This window comes from Mandrillus leucophaeus, unplaced genomic scaffold (assembly GCF_000951045.1).
Source record: "Mandrillus leucophaeus isolate KB7577 unplaced genomic scaffold, Mleu.le_1.0 Scaffold770, whole genome shotgun sequence".
Lineage (NCBI taxonomy): Eukaryota > Metazoa > Chordata > Mammalia > Primates > Cercopithecidae > Mandrillus > Mandrillus leucophaeus.
In genome coordinates, this window is record NW_012108364.1 from 76,697 (window position 1) to 89,859 (window position 13,163).

General features: G+C 37.1%; 1 protein-coding gene across 2 annotated transcripts in view; it reads left to right on the forward strand.

Moving 5' to 3' along the window:
* Nucleotides 1-13,163, forward strand: part of ANKRD46 (ankyrin repeat domain 46) — a 43,743-nt gene that overhangs the window by 17,609 nt on the left and 12,971 nt on the right. For both annotated transcript variants that reach the window (XM_011966723.1, XM_011966724.1), the window contains exon 2: nucleotides 12,405-12,506. The gene's annotated coding sequence lies outside the window, so the exon portion shown is untranslated. The remainder of the gene's footprint in view (nucleotides 1-12,404; nucleotides 12,507-13,163) is intronic.

A 13,163-nucleotide genomic window follows, 5' to 3' on the forward strand; every position in this document is an offset into this window, starting at 1 on the left:
CTGGGCGACAGAGCAAGACTCTGTCTCAAAAAAAAAAAAAAAGAAAAGACACTACTTGAGGCTGGGTAATTTATAAACAAAAGGTTTAATTGATGCGTGGTTCCACATGGTTGGGGAGGCTTCAAGAAACTTGGAATCATGGTGGAAGGTTATGGAGAAGCAAGGAACGTCTTTTAAGGCGGCAAGAGAGAGTATGTGGGGGAAACTGTCAATTTTAAAACCATCTGATCTTGTTAGTTCTCCCTCATTATCATGAGAACAGCACAGGAGAAACCACCCCTATGCTCCATTCACCTCCTACCAGGTCCCTCCCTTGACATGTGGGGACTACAATTTAAGATGAGATTTGAGTGAGGACACGAAGCCAAATCATATCACCATCCTCCCACCTCAGTCTCCCGAGTAGCTGGGACTACAGGTGCGTGTCACCACACCCAACTAATACATACACACACACACACACACATATACATATGTGTGTGTGTGTATATATGTGTATATATGTATATTTTTTTTAAGAGACAGGGTCTCACTATGTTGCCCAGGCTTGTCTCGAATGCCTGGGCTGAAGCAATTCTCCCACCTCTGCCTCCCAAAGTGCTGGGATTACAGGCATGAGTCAGCACACCCAGCCTCTGGAGTGCTAGTTTTAGATATGATATTAAAGCTTTGGCAAAATATCCATTTGAGACTTTGATCTGCCCTATGTACGTACTCCTGTGCCAGTGTACAATACTGTTATTATCTCCTTGGGCTTCTCTGCTTGTTCATTCTGTAAAGAGCACCGAACTCTACAAGTTGCTCTGACCCCGTTCAAGGCAGAAATCTTTTTACTTGTTGTTACCAAGATGTGGAAATCATTTTACCCTTAACTCAAAGTGAACTTATTTTGAGGGAAACTTTTACTAAGAAACTAAGAAAAAAATATATGGCATCTTATATTTGTATATTTCATTATAGTTTTCAAAGTTCTGTACAAAAATATTGTGAAGTAGGTAAGACAGATATTATCCCAGTTTTGCAAATGAGGAAACTGGGACTCTTAGAGTTGGACTACTCAAGAGAGTACCTTAGAAAATGGCAGAGTTGGGACCTAAGATGCAAACCTTTTGATTGGTGTGTAGTACTTATTGCTTATCCTGAAAAATAATTCTGGATAAATTCACAGATCATGGATCTCTTGATTCAAGTCTGGAAGTCTGCCTTCGCTGTTTATCATTTAAGATCGCTTGATTGTTTTTCCTAGCTTCAGCCTTGTCTAGAGTGAGAGGCAAGTTGTACTTTGAGGTTAGCAGAATCCTGACACTGAGATTTGATCCAATGCTCAGTTCTTTCTAGATGTTGATTATAGTCTTTTCTCCAATTGCTAGGCCTCTCCCCAACTTTATACTTATGTTCATTGTCCTTGCTTCTGTATGTCTTGATTTCATGGATGGGTAAGGGATTTTCTTTCCTGGTGGAAGTGGAAGTGATCTGCTTTGAAGCTGGCTGAAGAGTTAGGGATGGTGGTACAGGCAGATTTCTTCCTGCTAGGGGTAGCCAAAAGGAGGATAAGGGAGAGATTGAGAGACATAAATGAGAAATATTTCCTAAAGTGTAAGGGAATAGAAAAGGTAGTTGTGAGTCAAGATCTGGGCGGTGGAGTTAAGTTCTAAGTGTGCAAAGTCCAACTAAGTGGTGGAAGTGATGTGGAGATAAAGGTCTTTGACATTAAAAACTCTGGGGTTAATCTTTAAATGATTTCAGTTACACTGCTGAAACCATCCAATAAAATAAAATTAAAAACAAAAATTTGGGCCAGAGAGACATGGTATGAAAGGACACTCTTTGAATAAAATATTTAGATGTATTTAGAATAGATTTATTTTGGTAGTTGTCACTGAAGAAGACATGCAAAAATATTAGTGGTAAATTTAATAGCTACCGTAAACCTGAAAGTTTCCCTTTAATTTGTTTTTGTGTGTTTTTTCTTATACTTCTCTACAGCTTAAGATATAACATTTTATATTATAGTTAATTTCCCCAAATTCAAAGCTTGTCAATCCTCAGAGTGTAATTTATTTATTTAAAAACACGAATCTTACTCTCTTATTGTTTGAAGACTGTGAAGCTGCTGTCTTCTGATAGCATTTTAAAGAACAATTTTTAAATCATAATTATCTTTGCTTAACACTGTAGTTCTCTTGAGTACAAGGACAAAAGTTTAAAGTAGCAGTTGTTCAGACTTTTAAAAACGAGTTCTTAACAGCTTTATATTGTGTCCTGCTCCTATCTACAAGTCATTTAGAAAATTGTTTTTTGAGATAAAGAAATTTACCATATTATTTCCAGTTTCCTTAGTATTTGTTATAGAACGAATGGCAAAATATTAAATGGTTTTGAGATTGAGAATAAGAATTAGAAGGAAATAAGGTTTGTATTAACAGTTGCTAACACTAGGAATTAGTTTTGGAATTAGTTTTAATTGACAGTGTTTAAACAAAGCCTGTTTATTAAAGACATTTCCTAGAAAGCAGCAAATCTGGAAGAGCTGTGTAGCTATTAAAACTTAAGATCCATAGTCTTTGACCATTCTTTCCCATGTTAGTCACAATGGGCAGGTCTCTGGTCTCTGGGCAGTTTGCAAAAATAGCTCCATGGGAAACTGATACAGGAACTTGTCATCCTCTATTCCCTTTTCTAAAAGATTGTCCAGAATGCTCTGAGTACACTCATGTAAACTGAGCTAACTCACAGATTCACCATTTTAATAGGAGAGGCTATGTGTAGGGGCCAGGGCTCAGTCAGAAAGAGAATTGCTGTAATTCATTGTCTTCTGCTTGAAATTATTACTCTACTGAAGAAGTTATCAGGACTGGTGATTGAGCTCTGCTTTAGAATATTGGTGTCTTCCACTTCTTGCCCCACCCCTTCCTAATTGGCAGCATGAAGAAGGCACTAGCCAAAAGTTACAACTTCTGCCTATAATCCTTTATTTATTTCTATCCTCATAAACTAGGCTAGAAAACCTGGGGGGCAGCGAATCTCTGTTTTTCTTTTGTGAATCTGGAGCCATTTCTAAGCATGTACTTCCTACTTTCTTTGCAGAAAAGACTCCTTCCCAAAATAGGTTACCCCTAGTCCAGAGCAGGGACAGCAGGAAAAGAGCCACACATTCCCTTTAAACCCACAGACACTGCTCAACTCCCTTAGATATAAGACTATTTATTCCTTTTCTACCAAAGGTCTCAGCATTAAATCAACATTTCCAGTGGAGAGAAAAGAAATACATCTAATACCACACATACGAGTCATTCTGCTGTTCCTCAGTTGTTTCACGTCTGTTCTAGAAACATGCCATTTTAAAAATACAGTTTGACTAAGCCGTCTCTTTAGTCCACTGTCCAGTTGTCTTTTGTTGTATATCCTTACTTACGAGGGCCCCAGAAGGTTGGAGTGAGTGAGGTGGGATGTGGGTGTAATAAGGATACGTAAGGAATTCTGAATTTTAAGGGTTTACCTAGGCCATAGATGTATATATGGTAAATGTAGGCTAGAGTGGTTTGCATAGCTTCACACACAGCAGACCCCACCTTAAAGAAGTCCACTAGATCCTCCAGGGTTTTATAGTGTAGGGAGGAGGGCCCTTGTCCACCCACTGTCGTTAGGTGTGTTTTGTGTGAAGGATGCAGTACATGCTTGTACCCATCTAGCACATAATCTAGAGCATGGAAAGGAACAAATTACAACAGAATTGTGAAAAATAAACTATTATGTTGAAGATGATGTACAGTCATGCGTTGCTTAATGACAGGCACATGCAGTCTGAGAAATTCACCATTAGATTATTTCATTGTTGTGTAAACATTGCAGAGTGTACTTACTACCCAAACCTAGATAGAAGAGCCTACTGCACACCCAGGCCATATGGTATGGCCTGTTGTTCCTAGGCTACAGCCCTATATGGCATGTTACTGTACTGACTACTGTAGGCAGTTTTAACACTGTGGTGAATATTTGTATCTAAACATAGAAAAGTTATAGTAAGAATACTGTATTCTAATCTTACGGGACCACCTTCATATATGCAGTCCATCGTTGACCAAAATGTTACTATGCAGTGCACGACTGCATTTTGTATTTCAACAGTGAATCATGAATAGGACTGGGACCTGTGGGGATAAGGGGTAACGTGTAAAGTAGCAAAGTTACAGCCTTTCTGGTTTCAGTGTCCTTATTTGTAAAATAATGAGATTGAGTTAAATGATGTTGGATGGCCTTCCAGCTCTAAGAATTTTGTGGAAATACAGTCATGTATAGCATGGGCATGTAGTAGGCTATGTCCTCTAGACTTGTGTAGGAACCTAAGGATACTCTGATGTTCACATAACAGTGAAAGCACCTGACAGTGCTGTTCTCAGAACATATCCCCATCATTAAGCGACACATGGCTACTACAGTTAAGCTTCTTCTAAGAATACAGTCTCATACCTTCAAACTTATTTAGGGTGAAGTCTGGTTTAAATTTTGTAGACTATTTAGAAAATAAGGAATATTTTGCAAAAGCTACAATTCTTATATTTTGAAACAACACAATAAATGAATAAGTTAGAATGCCATTTAAGCAGCACTTTATATAAAGTCTGCTAAGGTCAGTTTAATGAGGTTTAGATTTCTGAATAGGCCTAGAATCATATTTTTGCTATTAATTTTCTTGATAAAGTTTTTTTAAAAGGAAAATTGAACTTCATCCCAACTTTAGATTTTCACAAATTCAGTTAGTGAGAATTATGGTAAATAACTTGAAATGGAACGGTGAAACTTCAGAGGTACAGTCTTCTCACCTTATGCCATACTAGATGCTGTTGAACTTGAAGCCTACGCAGGCCACAAGGTGGCACCCTTAGGCCATATAAGTAAAGTGCTGTTGCAACTAGAGAAAACAGTTCTAAAGAATCAAATAACTTTATTATGTAATGATAGACAATAAACTGGAAGCCTCCTGAGGACGAAGTCCCTTGCTAAGAATTTTAAACATGGTAAAATTACGTAGTAAAGATTTTGGAAAATACTAAGATATTAGAATATGAAATAAAATATCCAAAATAACCAGCATTCCTTTTGTGAACAATTAATTTTGATTTGTCTTAAGCCAGTACCTTTTCTAAAAGTTGAATTGTAACTAAACTTTAATAATGCAAACAAATAATAGTTAAGCAATATAAATATTGCCAGAAATATATCAGAAATCCTTGTTTGGTGTTTTTTGATTTCCTGAAGGAGAAAGAAAAATTTAGGTGTTTTCTTGTTATCTCAGTCAGTAAGAAGTACTTGAGAATAATGAATGTAAGAATTTAGTCACCTGTGAAGCAGAAGATTTTTCCAAAAATATTTTATTGTTATTTTTCCATACTTTAAAAAGTTACTTTGTATGAGATGATTAAAAAGAGTTAATTTGGCTTATGTGTGCTAGAATATTTTCTGTAAAGTAAAAGACATTTCCAAGTATTGTTTCTACAATTTAAAAAGAAGTTCAGTTTGAATGAAATGATTGTAAAGAGTTATATGGAATGTATATGCTAGACTAATGTTCTTATGTTTGATGAAGACATTTGCTAACCTAATTCATTAGACAAAAAATCTTATGAAACAAACTTAGTGACTCTTTTTTTTTTAACTCATGAAATGGTTATAATGATAGTATGCAGTACCTTGTAGGGCTTCTATGAGGATTAACTATGAACTATGCCTGCAGTGTAACTTAATAAATGTGGAATACTGTGTATCTCAGATGTTGCCAAGTAATTATTTGCATAGTAATACCAGACATAACAAACAAGAAATTCTTTTTTCCCTTTTCATTAAGCTTAATTCCAGAACAACATCTAAGCAATAGCTGATTAACCGAGTTTTAATTATTATATGAACTTAACACAATGCACTGGCCTTTTTTGTTTTTTGTACAGACAGGGTCTTGTATTGTTGCCCAGGCTGGTCTCGAACTCCTGGGCTCAAGCAATCCTCCCACCTTGGCCTCCCAAAGTGCTGGGATTATAGGTATAAGCCACTGCACCTGGCTAGTGACCTGTCTTTAAGTATCATTCTGTAATTCACATACTTCAAATTAACCTCACTTTTACTGCATTAATAGTTTTAATTATGAAGTTACTGATAGCTTTGTATTGAAGACATCACGAAGTTAATTTTAGACACAGCCACATTAGACTAAAATGTTGGAAATAACACAAAATGTGTGTTTTCTACAAAGTTGGATATAAAATAAAAATGTGTGTTTGTGGTAGATCCATATCTGCCTAAAAATTTCTCCAAAAAGTTGCTAAAAATTGGAACTTTTGTTATTATTGAGCCTTGGAAATAAAATTCAGAAGATTCTGCTTATAAACTTTTTCCTTCCAATGTTTTTCATAGTACTGGGATATCCTAAAAGGATAGTATTCTTAGTTCCTTCTTTTATTTACTTCCTGCAGAAAGAGAGCAACTCTTTTCCTAAGAATCCAAATAAATATTCACATATTTTATCTTTATTTAGGACAGATCACTAAAAGGTTAAAAACTGGGGTCCTAGCCATATGATCAGGGAGAATTTACTTCCTAGGCCCTTGTAATACAATTTTCTAAAAAATAGAGAAATAAGGAACTTAAATCCAGCCAGATTTAGGATGAACCGTAAACCAGAATCTTAGAAGTTTTGCAGTGAGCAAAGAAAGCATTGCATCAAGATTGTCATCACAGTAAAACTGTTCACCGGTCAGAGACTGGTTCCACAGCCATACATTAGACAGCTTTCATCTGCATCACAAAATTCTGTTTATATTTTGATTAGCCAAAAATGTCAATGAATCTATGTGATAGGAAAAATATAGGACAAATTTATAGGCAAGGAAAAAAGCCATGTTGAAAAGAAATTTAGCTGTAAGCAAGTAAGAATTTTAACAATTTAAAATCCTTCCCAAAACATTAACAATATATTTCTTCAGTCTGCTTATCTTCAGCAGCTATTTAAACAGTAACTATTTCTCCAACAGAGAATACATAATGTGTATTCTCTTTTAATGTGCTAAGGAATTCAATAAAATTATGGTACATACCCAGAATACAGTCATCCCTTAGTATCCATGGGGGATGGGTTTCAGGACCTCATGCAGTTACCAAATTCACAGGTGCTCACATCCCTGGTACAGAATGATATAGTATTTGCATATAACCTATGCACATCTTTTCATATACTTCAAATCATCTCTAGGTTACTTATAATACCTAATACAATGTAAATGCTACAGAAGTAGTTGTTACACTGTATTGTTTAGGAAATAAGAAAGAAAGTGTACTTACGTGTTCCCTACAGATGCAATTTTTTTCCCCGAATATTTCTGATTCATGGTTGGTTGAATCATGAATTTGATTTGATTGTGTGCAGCCTTTAGTTTCTTCTCTTTTTTCATATTTATTTCCTAAAAATTCTTACAATGCACTGCAGAACTAGTCATAAGAAAAAAATATTACTTTAAAATCCTGTGACAATGAACTTGAGTGTACATTCAGGAAAGAATTATTGGATTTCCCTGTGTCTAGACTTCAAGAAAAATTAATGTACCAGGCATTGCAGTCAGCCAGTATATATAGACAAATCAGGCCCATTTCTTGGCTTCTAGAAACATATTCTGGCAGGAATTTTAGGACGGCTGTGAACAAGCAACAAAGTTTTACATGAACTGTTTTCTCCTGATTATCTTGACAACTTACAGTGGCTGCAGGGCACATTGAAAATATATAAACTAAATATGAAGCGTCACCCTGCCACTTAAAGCAGTATGGCCCTAGACTCAATGCCTGTGGGCCTTAGGAATTAAGATCACTCTGTTAGAGAAATAGTTACTGTTTAAATAGCTGCTGAAGATAAGCAGACTGAAGAAATATATTGTTAATGTTTTGAGAAGGATTTTAAATTGTTAAAATTCTTACTTGCTTACAGCTAAATTTCTTTTCAACATGGCTTTTTTCCTTGCCCAATATCTTTGGATTTTTGCAGAGCTCAGGTTTTAAGAACAGTAATTTTAAAGTACTAGCAGTTTAACGGATTTAATGACTTCACTGGAAATTTTTGTTTTATAGTTCTCTGAGATTGTATTTTGAAACAACTGCATCCTCATAAAAGGATAAGAATAACCAAGTGATAGAATCTAGATTTGGGGTTTCATTTACTGTGGATCATTCATTTTTTCAGTTTTAGTACTTTTCTTTGACATTAGAAAATGGCAAAGGCAATAAGATCTGATAGAGTATCTTTCCAGCTGTGTCGTTTTTTCCTTGTGTTTTGCTGAAATGTCTGGTGCTTTGATCTCTGACCAAAATTGCTTGTGTAGGCATAATGTAGTCAGTCCATTTGAAGCAAGAATGTGGTACTTAGTCCTGCCTTTCCAAATGGCCTTTCAAAATGAAAAATCAATCTATTATGTATTCTTGTTGATATTGGATATAGAACAGTTTTTAGTTATTATAAGTATGCATTAACTGAACATATTTTCTCCATTAGTTGTAAACCATTAAGGATACTATTATATCTTAAAGTTTTACAGATTGACCTAAGATTGTGGATCCAGAATTTGAGATATAAAAGAAAATTAGGCATGACTTTTCCTCAAGTCAGTGAATCACAAGCTTCCATCAAAATCTTTTTATTGTTGTTTGGGTTGGGACAAGCGCGCTGGTTGACATAAGAAGCTCTTGTTGCCGAGATCTAAGTGACTGCGCCATGTGAAGAAAGGATAAATGACTCTATCTTCATCGAGTCTCTCAGGCTGTGCCACAGAACACAGAGTGAGGAGTTTTAAGTGTCAGGCTGCACCAGCCCTCTAAAACCTGACCCCCAAAGTTCTGCTTTTAACAATGCCAGCTAGTCTGCCTCTGAACCAGTCGTTGGACACTGTTCCTCATGGACACTGTTCCTTGGGAACCAGGGCGCTGGTCAGCAACCAGTGTCCTTTCTGGGGCGTGGTTATTCCCATATTGGCTGTTCTTGCACTAGACTACGTGGTTTTTCCTCTGCCAGGAACCAGTTATTTTATTTTTCTTTCCTGGAGGTCTTCACTCCCCACTAGATGTCACCCCATTATCAGAAGCTGCTTTATTACCAGGGGCTCAGTGCTGTACGCAAGCTTTCTTCTGTACAGCTGAGGACGGTCTCCCCAGAGCTGTGCTAGCCTGAAAAGGATAATAACTTATTTTTGAGTGCTAAGTCATACAGCTAGTAAGTAGCTGAGCTGGGGTTCAAACCCAGGCAGTCCAGCTCCGTATATGTTCCGGGTGGAGTAATCAAGTTCTTTTAACAGCATCTGACAAGAAAATTGTCTCTCTATGTACACTCGTAAGAGTAGTGCCTTTCAGGAGAGTCAGACTATCACATATCTCTCCCCCCTACTTTTCCCACCTCTACAAGCAGGCTTCATTGTGTTTACTTAGGTTTCACATCCATTCACAGGGGCACAGACTCAGTCCTCAGTGAATCTTGAAAGATTACTGGTTCATTATTGACACTTTAATTAGTGCCTCTAATTCTGTTTGTAGAATGGTTTTTATTAAACACTCCCTTTGGTAAATGCCAGTATATCCACCTGTGACCTTGCAAATGCTTGGTCCTACAGGTTCTTCCATAAATAACCTGACACTGAGACACATGACTCCAAAGATGACCTTACGTTCTTCTTGAATGGGGAAAATAGACACCATCATGCTCAACAGTCTTTTAGTCACAATCTTTAGGCCTTCATACAACTCACTAGTTGTTATCCTGACCATTTATCCTAGAGAAATGAAGATTTACAGCCACATACAAAAAAATGTTTGTAGAAATTTTAACAATGGCCAAAAACTGGAGACACCAGATGTCCTTCAGTAGATGAACTGTTACATTGTGGTACACCCATGCCGCGGAATACTGTTCAGCAATAAAAAATGGACAAACTATGGATACACATAGCTACCCTGGATGAATCTCCGGAGAGTTATACTGAGTGAAAAAGGCCAATCCCAAAAGGTTCCTGTATGTGCTGTATGGCTCCATTTACACATTCTTGAAATGACAGAATTAAAGAAATGGAAGACTAAGTAGTCGTTTCTAGGTGTTAAGGAGAGACTGGAATGGGAGGGAAGCAGGAATAGCTATAAAAGGGCAACATATGAGAGATGGTTTGTGGTGATGGAAGTGTTCTGTATCTTGACTATGTCAATGTCAGTATCCTGGTCATGATGTTGTGCTATAGTTTTGGAAGATGTTACCATTGGGGAAACTGGGTAAAGGGTGCACAGGATCACTGTGTTAGTTCTTACAATTGCATATGAATTTATAATTATCTCAAAAAGTTTAATTTAAAAAAGTCTTTACTCCACTCATTTGACAGTCGTTAAATATGTGCTCTGATTTGTATTCACTTTATGACTTCTTAGGTCAGCTATTAATAGAGTCTAGTGAGTAAGGTCTAATTGAGGTCTTGGAAGTTTTCTTGGCAGGTTTCTAGTAATTTAGTCTAATGAATTTGTGTAATATTAATATGAAATCACACAAATCTGTCATTTGTTCAAGTGTATTTTCTTATGGGGCATTGTAATATCCATAGAAAATGGCAGACTGGGTACGGTGGCTCACACCTGTAATCCCAGCATTTTGGGAGGCCAAGATGGGTGGATCCTGAGGTCAGGAGTTCAAGACCCGCCTAGCCAACATGGCAAAACCTCATCTCTACTAAAAATACAAAAATTACCCAGGCATGATGGCACATGCCTGTAGTCCCAGCTACTGGGGAGGCTGAGGCAGGATAATCACTTGAATGCAGGAGACCTCCGCAGGTGAGTTAAGATTGCACCACTGCACTCTAGCATGAGCGACAGAGCGAGACTCTGTCTCAAAAAAAAAAAAAAAGAAAAGAAAAAGAAAATTACAGAAGCATTGTCTTTCTTGTGGATTTAAGAGAACATTAGGATTATTGGCGGGCATAGCCATATGAACTATAATTCTATCTCTAGATAAAAAACAAAAGTTATTCTTTTTCCATAATGTGAGCTCTGCCACATCCAGAATAACCCACTTGCACCATTTTAATTAACATTGAAAATTGAAACCAAATCATACATTAAAGACAGGCTCTAGTTGTTAAAGACCCAGCTCTAGCTGTCAGAACAAGAGAGGAAAAATATTAGGCTTTGGGTGAATATTTGTTTAAGGAAACCAAGTTAAGTGGCTCCATGATATGAAGTTTGTCTACATTGATACTGTAGTATCACAAAAAAGAGTAGGAAATGAGGAGCGTAGATGTTTGGTGTATTATCATGTCTTCGTGAAATTTGCTGACCCTCATGTGGGACTGGTCCTGACGTACAGTTTGTCAGCCATTGTCATCAGTTCCAGCTTAGCACTGATAGCCTTTATGATACAGTCTGACTTACATATTGTAAATGGAGCTCCATAAAATACCATTAATTATTTCCCTATATAAATTTGTTCACAGGGATTCGATAACGATGAGCATGGATGACCAGTAAAAAGTTAACCTGTATTTCACCCTGACCAGGAATTTGGGATTTGGACTTGATAGCATGGTATCTAGCACGTTTCAGGCATACAGTGAATGTTTGTTTCATGAACTAATATTGCTATTTTTGTGGTCCTTACTGCCTGCCCATGGCCCTGCTGCCACGGTCCCTCCAGAGAAGAGTTGAGCGGGTAGACAGGGTGCCCTTGTAGTCTCTCTCAGTGCAGAGGGGTGTAGCCTGGGCGGGCCAGCACCACAGTTAAGGGGGAGCAGGGTCAGGCTATGTAAAGAAGATTACAGATAGATTTGGGCCAGGTTTTCTTTCACACTGAAAAGACAGGAAAGGGAACAGATTTAAAGAGATTTAAGTATCAGCATTCAAGGTAGATTAGAAATATTTTTTCTTAAATGTATCCTGTTTGGTTTAAATATAAGTATTGGCTTTTTTAACTTTCATTTTTTTCCCATTATGAATAGTATTTTATTTATAAAAATGCTTTTGTGAACTAATCTGGGATGTAGCCTCCATTTATAATGTGAAAAATATGCATTCTGAATTCCAAGTAATGACTGAGAGAATTTTTGGAGCCCAGTTTGTTCTTTACTGATGGCACATAAGTTGGTTCTTATTCTTTTATCTTTCTGTCTTGCTTTCTTGTTTGTGGGTCACAGAGCAGCTTCTATTAAGTCTGTGGCCTTTGCTTCCTTTTCACTACTTTGTTACTCATCATGTATTTTTCTGGCCTCACAAGTTGATGCCTCACCTACAGATTTTCTAGAGAATTTCTACAGGCTCAGTAACCTGTCTGTATTTAATAGAACAGTGAGTTCTGTTTCTCACCACACTTCTGTTATAACTGAATTTTCTATTTACTGTAGATCCTTGCCAGCACATTACAGAATATTTTTGTTGAACCTTCTTGAGAATTCAGAGAAGCTGCTGAGTGACCACTGAACGAAAGATCTAATCTTTAGACTTACGTGAGTATTTACTACTGTGGACTTCCTCACAAGATGTGAAACCTTCAGTGAACTGCTTTAGGGCAGATTCAGTTCTGTGATCAAGATGAAAAATATCTATCATTGGGCTTATTAAATGTGGGATTAAGTTTAGCAGTTGCTCAGGGACACAGAGAAACTGACAAAATACACACTTATTCTCACCTGAAAAATAGACACAGAGACTTGTATTTCTTGCTGAGCCAACATTCAGAAGAATCCTAGTCTGCAAACCACAAGAATTCTTACTGTGTTTGAATCAAAAACGCCAAGTAGATTTTAAAAATTATTCTTAAAAATTTAACCAAAACACATTACCTTTTGAAAAGTACTTCATATGTGGCATTTCATTTTTAAAAAGGTTTATGATAGCTTTTCCATTTTTATGATTCAATACTATGCAAGCTCGTCCAACCTGCAGGCCAGAACAACTTTGAATGCAGCCCAGCACAAATTCATAAACTTTTAAAAAACATTCTGAGATTTTTTTTTTTTTTGAGACGGAGTCTCGCTCTGTCCCCCAGGCTGGAGTGCAGTGGCACGATCTCAGCTCACTGCAAGCTCCGCCTCCTGGGTTTACGCCATTCTCCTGCCTCAGCCTCCCGAGTAGCTGGGACTACAGGCACCCACCACCTCACC